Genomic DNA, 6508 nt, shown 5'->3' on the forward strand with positions numbered 1-6508 from the left:
TGATTATCTTTTGCCCATATTCCTAATTACGTCTTGTGATAAACCCATGACTTCTGGCTTGCTATCTATTAATTTCTGCCAGGATGATCTAAAAAAAAATCTTCCTGCAATAGTAGGGTAAGGAAAGAGCCCTCAGAAAATAGAACTTTCCACCTTAATTCAAAGGCCTGTTTCCATGCTCTCCTCTCAGTAGAATGTGGGCAAACTCTGCCCGTAAAACATTTGCTGTGGGACCTTCCTTAGCCTCTGCAAGAAGGAAGAGAAGGGGCCATCAGGTTTTTCTGAAACTACTGCAACATCATAGACAATCACCGGAATTACTTTTGTGCTAAATGCTAATAAAGCTCCTGGAACATTACAACCTCCTTTCGTGTTGTAGGTTGCTTATCTGTAACGTTTGAATGGCCATCTGTGAATTCACCCAATCCCTCCATTCTCCCCTCAGTCGCCACACAACTCTGGTTTCTTTACTGACTGCAGACTGGGGGAAATGAGGGCTTGGGGTGGGGAGCATGCACTGGGGAGAGGGCTTGTCTTAACACTTTCCTTAGGCTCTGGAGGGTTCCAAGGTCATTCACAGAGCTGCAAAAGGAACCCCACTCACAGCGGACCACTGGAAAAGTTAGTTACAGGAAAGCAACTTGTCTTTCTTTCCTGCATTGCTACCACTGCAGGCTGCTGTTGATCTAGCAAAATATACCTCATTTTTCCATGTATAAGACTATACTTTTGTCTAAAATCTTTAGACTAAAAATTGAGGGTCATCTTATACACGGAGGTAAGCTGAGGAGAGAACAAAAACAAGTAGAGGGGAAAGCAGGGATCAAAGTGGTCCTGCAGCGCTTTGATCCCTTTCCCCTTCACTTGCTAAGCCCCACTTATTTTTCTTAATTTTGGATTAGAAAAGTGGGGGGCGTCTTATACATGGGGCATCTTATACATGGAAAAATACAGTATTCTCTCCTTCACATAGTTCCAGATCTAAAGTAGACAGGATAACTTCCATGTGTTAGGGAAAGAAAGTGGAACTCTCAAGAATATGCTGGCAGTGTACTGTTGTTCTGCTTACTGGAATTAGCAGTTACCCATCCTGTCTTCACAGTACTTGAAATTTCATAAAACTTGCAGGTTGGTCTTTTCTTGTGCATGAACAGTATGATTTTGGCTTTATTAGAACTGAGATGGCTACCAATGTATGTATCATTCTTAGTTGGTGTGTTAAATATCAGATTTACTGCCACCTCTGACATCATAATTATTTTTTCACCAATTAAAAACCAAAATAAATCACACCTTATGTGTTTGGCAACTATGTATTATTCCAGATTATTATCTTTTAAAGTCAAGATGTTAATATAAGAGTTGGATTATACGAGAAGGCAAAGGTGCAGGCAAAAAATGTTTGGGAGCTGCATCTTTAATTCACTTTACTGCTTGCTGTTGATTTTATTTAGGACTGGCTCTGTTCACACTGGATTGAATATCAACCATGGCTCCAGCATTTGACATAACTTGTAGTTTTGACATGACCATTACCAAAGAGGAAGGAGGTAAGACACCTTCTGTCTCTGTGTGTGTTTCTGGAGTGTTTCAGGAAATTTATCAAAGGATTAGTTGTCTTTGGGCAGAGCAACAGAAGATCGCCGTAATTATGTAAGCCAAATGTAAACTAAATGAAATCGATGATGCTTCAAATATGAGAACTATTGTTTTTGACAATTGAATTTTAAAAATTTATTTAAGTATATAGTCACTATAAGCTATTTAAAATGTCTTTAAAAGTATTCAGTTCTTCAAAATACCTCCGGTTTATGAATAGGAGATATTGTGCTTCTGTACCCATGATTCAAAAAGCCAGTAGTGCTGCAAAATATCATGTCTGTGTTGCCAGCAGGAAAAAGCTTTACATAGCAAAGAACAGCCTGAATGTTGATACCAATGACAGCAGTCAAGATGGTCTACAGGATACCCTCTTCTTTTCACTACCACTCACACTTGTTGAAGAACAGACCTGACAAATGCTTTTTGTTTGGGTGAGAAGCGGGGATTTTCTCTTGCGTGGTGTCATTTTGTGAATTGTAGTGGTGCTGGGGAACTCCTGTTCAATACCTTGACCATTAGCCTATGGAGTGTATCAGGGTTCCATGATTCCTCGTACTATTTCACATATACATGAAAAATCTGAAAGAGGCTGTCCAGAGTGTTGTGATTGTTATACTACGAGTGTGCTGATGACATCCAACTCCATCTGCTTTTCAGGATTTTCCAGGAGACCCTTCTCTCTGATGATAATAAAAATCATTGGTCTTTAGCAGGTCTGAAAATTAGGTGTATCAGGGTTCCATGATTGCTCGTACTATTTCACATATACATGGTTTGTTTGGAAGGGTTGCCAGGAGAAAGCCTCCTCTCTCTAAAAAGAACATGGAATATGTCATGTGTCATGGTTCATCTGAGATTGCATTTACCTAATTTTCAGACCTGTTAAGGACCAGATGCTTTTTATTACAGTATGTCCTGATATGTTAAAATCCATATAAGCCAAAGAAGGTGTAGTTTCTTCTTCCCATGACTGTACCTCTGTAAGCTTCCTGGGTGCGGTGGGCACTGGCATCAGAGGACTAGAAAGTTTGCATTAAGGGTGGGCAAAACAGTGGACCTTCCAAAGAGACAGTTGCTCCCAGCATCCTCTCACCTTGCCTATGCTGACTGGGGCATTCCAGACCAACAACAACGTGTGAAGCTCTGTAGGTTGAAACCTTAGGAAAAAGAAATCTGGATTTGCAGGCACCTTCATCATTGCAGTCTTGCCTGTTTCCAGAAAGCCTCAGCTCTGTGACTCAGAACTTCTACAGTTAACAAGAAACTTAGAGCCTTGCTCATTGAAATCTCTATTATATGATATACAGCCACACAAGAGACCCTGCACTCAGACTTACCTTGACAAAAGCGTGGATGTGGTGCAAAAGGAGGTTTCAATAGACGTCATCAGAAAAAAAAAACCTATCAAATGATTTATGCATGTGTTTTGCCAGACTGAACTGATCCAGTTCCATGGGTGTGGTTTAAAATGAAGGTGTCTTACCCAAAATTGCAGGAGAGGCAGCCTCCCTTGCTCTAATAAAATTCTGTCTTTGATTTTAAATGCATTTTAATGTCAGGAAGAAATTAAGTCTAGGCTGAGATTGCTTGGGTCTGAACCACAAGAGTTGTTCGTACAGAAGAGCAGATAGGAAGAAAATTGAGAGTACCTGCCTTGAACAGAGGAGAAGGGTAAGAGCCCAGTTCACTGCGGCCCCTGCCTGAATGCTAATTGGTTTTAAGAGGGAGCAGGACAAATTTGTGAAAGATAAGCCTACCAAATGGTCGTTAGTGGCAGTAGTGACTATATGCAACATCTGGATTCAAACAATCTCATTAACATTAAAAAAAACATTGTGGCATCTTACAGACTAACTGCTATATTTTATTTTGTGGCTCAAATCCACTTCCTCAGACATATGAGATTAAATAGCAATTTTTAATACATTTATACACGGCACCAAAATATAGATGTAGTGGTTAGTAAGCTGTAGACTGTGTGGGTCAATGTAGTATTTCTCAGCAGGTGATGACTTCTGTTTGATATTCAGACAGAAGTCTTGCATTGTAAAAGGGTGTAGGAACTCCGGAACCACTGGCATAGAATAACAGTAACAGAAACAACATGATTATACATGGCCAAAATGAAAGAGACCGGCGTTTTACAGCTGGTGATGACTTTTCCAGACTGAAGAAAAGAGGAACTATAGGACAAGAATCCAGAGAAAGAAAGCCGAGATAAAATACATATATATGCTGAACACCTGTATTAATGGGCTCAATATTAGCCAAGGCTTCTTAGGGCACTACCAAATGGAAAAGACTACAGTACAATGATTTTACTATACCTGTTGTATCTCCCAGATACATTTCCCACCTTACCAGATCCACCTTAAAAGCTTCAAAGTTAACAAGAGAGTTTTAACTTGTAACCATGTTGTCGTTTCTGTCATCTATTGCCTGGGGTAATTCAGCTACTATTGTCGCTGTTTACAAAACCACCTAGAAAGGAATTGCATGTCAGACAGGAGTTTTAAGAGTCATTGTCAGCTATAAAATTTCAGTCTCTTTAATTTTGGCCTTGTATGTCTAAGGAAGTGGATTTGGTCCACGAGAGCTCACCTAGACTATATCGGTTGGTCTTTAAGGTGCCTCAATGTTGTTTTGTTTTGGCCCGATATCCTTGCACAGACTAATGTGGAAACGTCTTCTAAAACTGCAGCTTTGAGTTCAAGGATAGTATGCCACCAAATATCGGTTGGTGGGAGAGGAGGAACCACAGAGGCCGCTTAGAGGGCTGCCCAGAGGCATCTGCTTGACCTCTGAGAGAAAGGGGATGTTCAACTTTGTGTGGCTTTCCCTGGCAGGGCTCTGGATTTAAAGCAAAACGAATGACCCACATTGCTGGGTCCACTGAACGCTGGCATGTGAGTCATTAGATAATGTCAGTGAGCAGGAAGAGGAGATTGCCTTCCAGGCTTGCTTCCAGGCTTCTCCGAGTGACCGGACTCGTCAGTGTGGGAAGCGGAGTGCTGCATCAGGTGGGCTTTCCATTCTGTTCTAGCAGGACCACGTGAACGTTTTTTCAGCTCTTGCACCCCCAAATTTGCATTCTGTGTTGCGACTCTTGTGGCGACTTGCACAGAAAAGGTGGTCTGATTCCTGGACTTAAGTCACAATACTGACCCCCACCCCATCCCAATTTGGCGTGGGAGGCTTGTGTCTGCTGATGTAAAAACAAGGCTGAACTTAGTCTCTGGTGACTTGCCTTCTTTGGCTTGCTTTTTAGTGTTACGTGGTCCTGCATGCCATACAGTCGTGCCCCGCTGGACGATTACCCCGCTCTACGATGAATCCGCTTTACGACACATTACATTGACGTTTTGCGATTGCAAAACAATGGTTTAAATGGGGGAATTTCACTTAGCGATGATCGGTTCCCTGGTTCGGGAACCGATTTTTCACTTTACGACGATCAGCAAACAGCTGATCGTCGGGTTTCAAAATGGCCGCTGGCTGAAGAAAATGGCCCCCCGCTGTTTTCTAGGACGGATTCCTTGCTTTACAGGCACCGGAAATGGCCGCCGTATGGAGGATCTTCGCTGGACGAGCAGGTATTCAGCCCCTTGGAACGCATTGAACGGTTTTCAATGCGTTTCAATGGTTTTTTCATTTTGTTTGACGATGTTTTCGCTCTACAGTGATTTTGCTGGAACGAATTAACATCGTCAAGCGAGGCACCACTGTATTGGCTTTCAGGCGGCTTTCCCTTGCTAACAAAGGAATAGGGCAACACCTGGGTAAACTTCTCAGCTAAATCTGTAGCTCCATCTGCTATATTGTTTTCATTGTGTAGTGTGGCTGTGTGTCTATGCCCCTGTAGATGTAGATTTATAATACAGTGGTGCCTCGCTTAACCATTGCTTCGTATAACGAAAAATTTGCTTAACGATTTTTTGGAGCAATCTTGCGCTTTGTTTAACGATTTTCCCTATGGGTGATTTTCACTTAACGATTTTGGGACCATGCTTCCCTTAACGTTTTTGGTTTTAGATCCCCTTGTTTCGCTTAACGTTTTTTTTTGACAGCCCAGTTTTTGCTATTTTTAAAATATTCTAAAATGTTTAAAAAATGTTTAAAATGCTTGGAATCGTTAGTGCACCTAAACAAACCTTTGTTAACTTAATTTGGCTTTGTTCTGAGTCTTTTGAACTTTTTGTGAATTTTTTTCCCCCATTGAAATAGGCTTCAATGCATTTCAATGGAGGAATCATGTTTCTCTTAACGTTTTTTTCCTATGGTGATTTTCGCTTAAGGACGGTAATCCGTTCCAATTGGAACGGATTATCCAGTTTTCAATGCATCTCTATGGGTAATGGTGTTTTGCTTAATGATGTTTTCACATAGCGATTTTTTTTGAACCAATTAAAATCGTTAAGCGAGGCACCACTGTATATACATAAGTGTGTAGACACCCCCCCATTTGTGTACTTGTTTGCCTTCACCCTGATATCCCTTACCAATGATTAGCAACAGAGAATCCTCTGCTTTGTGCCTTTTACTCCTTGTAAAGGGAAGCTGGTTGAGTCATCCCTCATTCCCCTTCCCAATGAAGCACGTGTTCTTATCCAGCACTGCCATCTCCTTACCTTATTACTCTGGGAGTAAAGTAGGGATGCCCCCCATGAGTCACTTGGTTGGCCCCCTTTCACAGGCTGGGCCTCCACCATCTGCCCCGGTTTTAAACGTTAACATCCTTAAAACAAAAGGGGGGGAAGCAGTCTGGAGCCGTCTGTTGTTCTCTCCCGTTGTGGCTGAACTTTTATGGAGCGCTGCAACCACTTCCTCCAAAGAGCCCAGACTCCCCTAAGGATCTTAGAAAAATATGGGTGACTCATTTCCTGACACAAGAAGAAAACAAAAAAAC

Source organism: Pogona vitticeps, chromosome 14, assembly GCF_051106095.1.
Source record: "Pogona vitticeps strain Pit_001003342236 chromosome 14, PviZW2.1, whole genome shotgun sequence".
Classification (NCBI taxonomy): domain Eukaryota; kingdom Metazoa; phylum Chordata; class Lepidosauria; order Squamata; family Agamidae; genus Pogona; species Pogona vitticeps.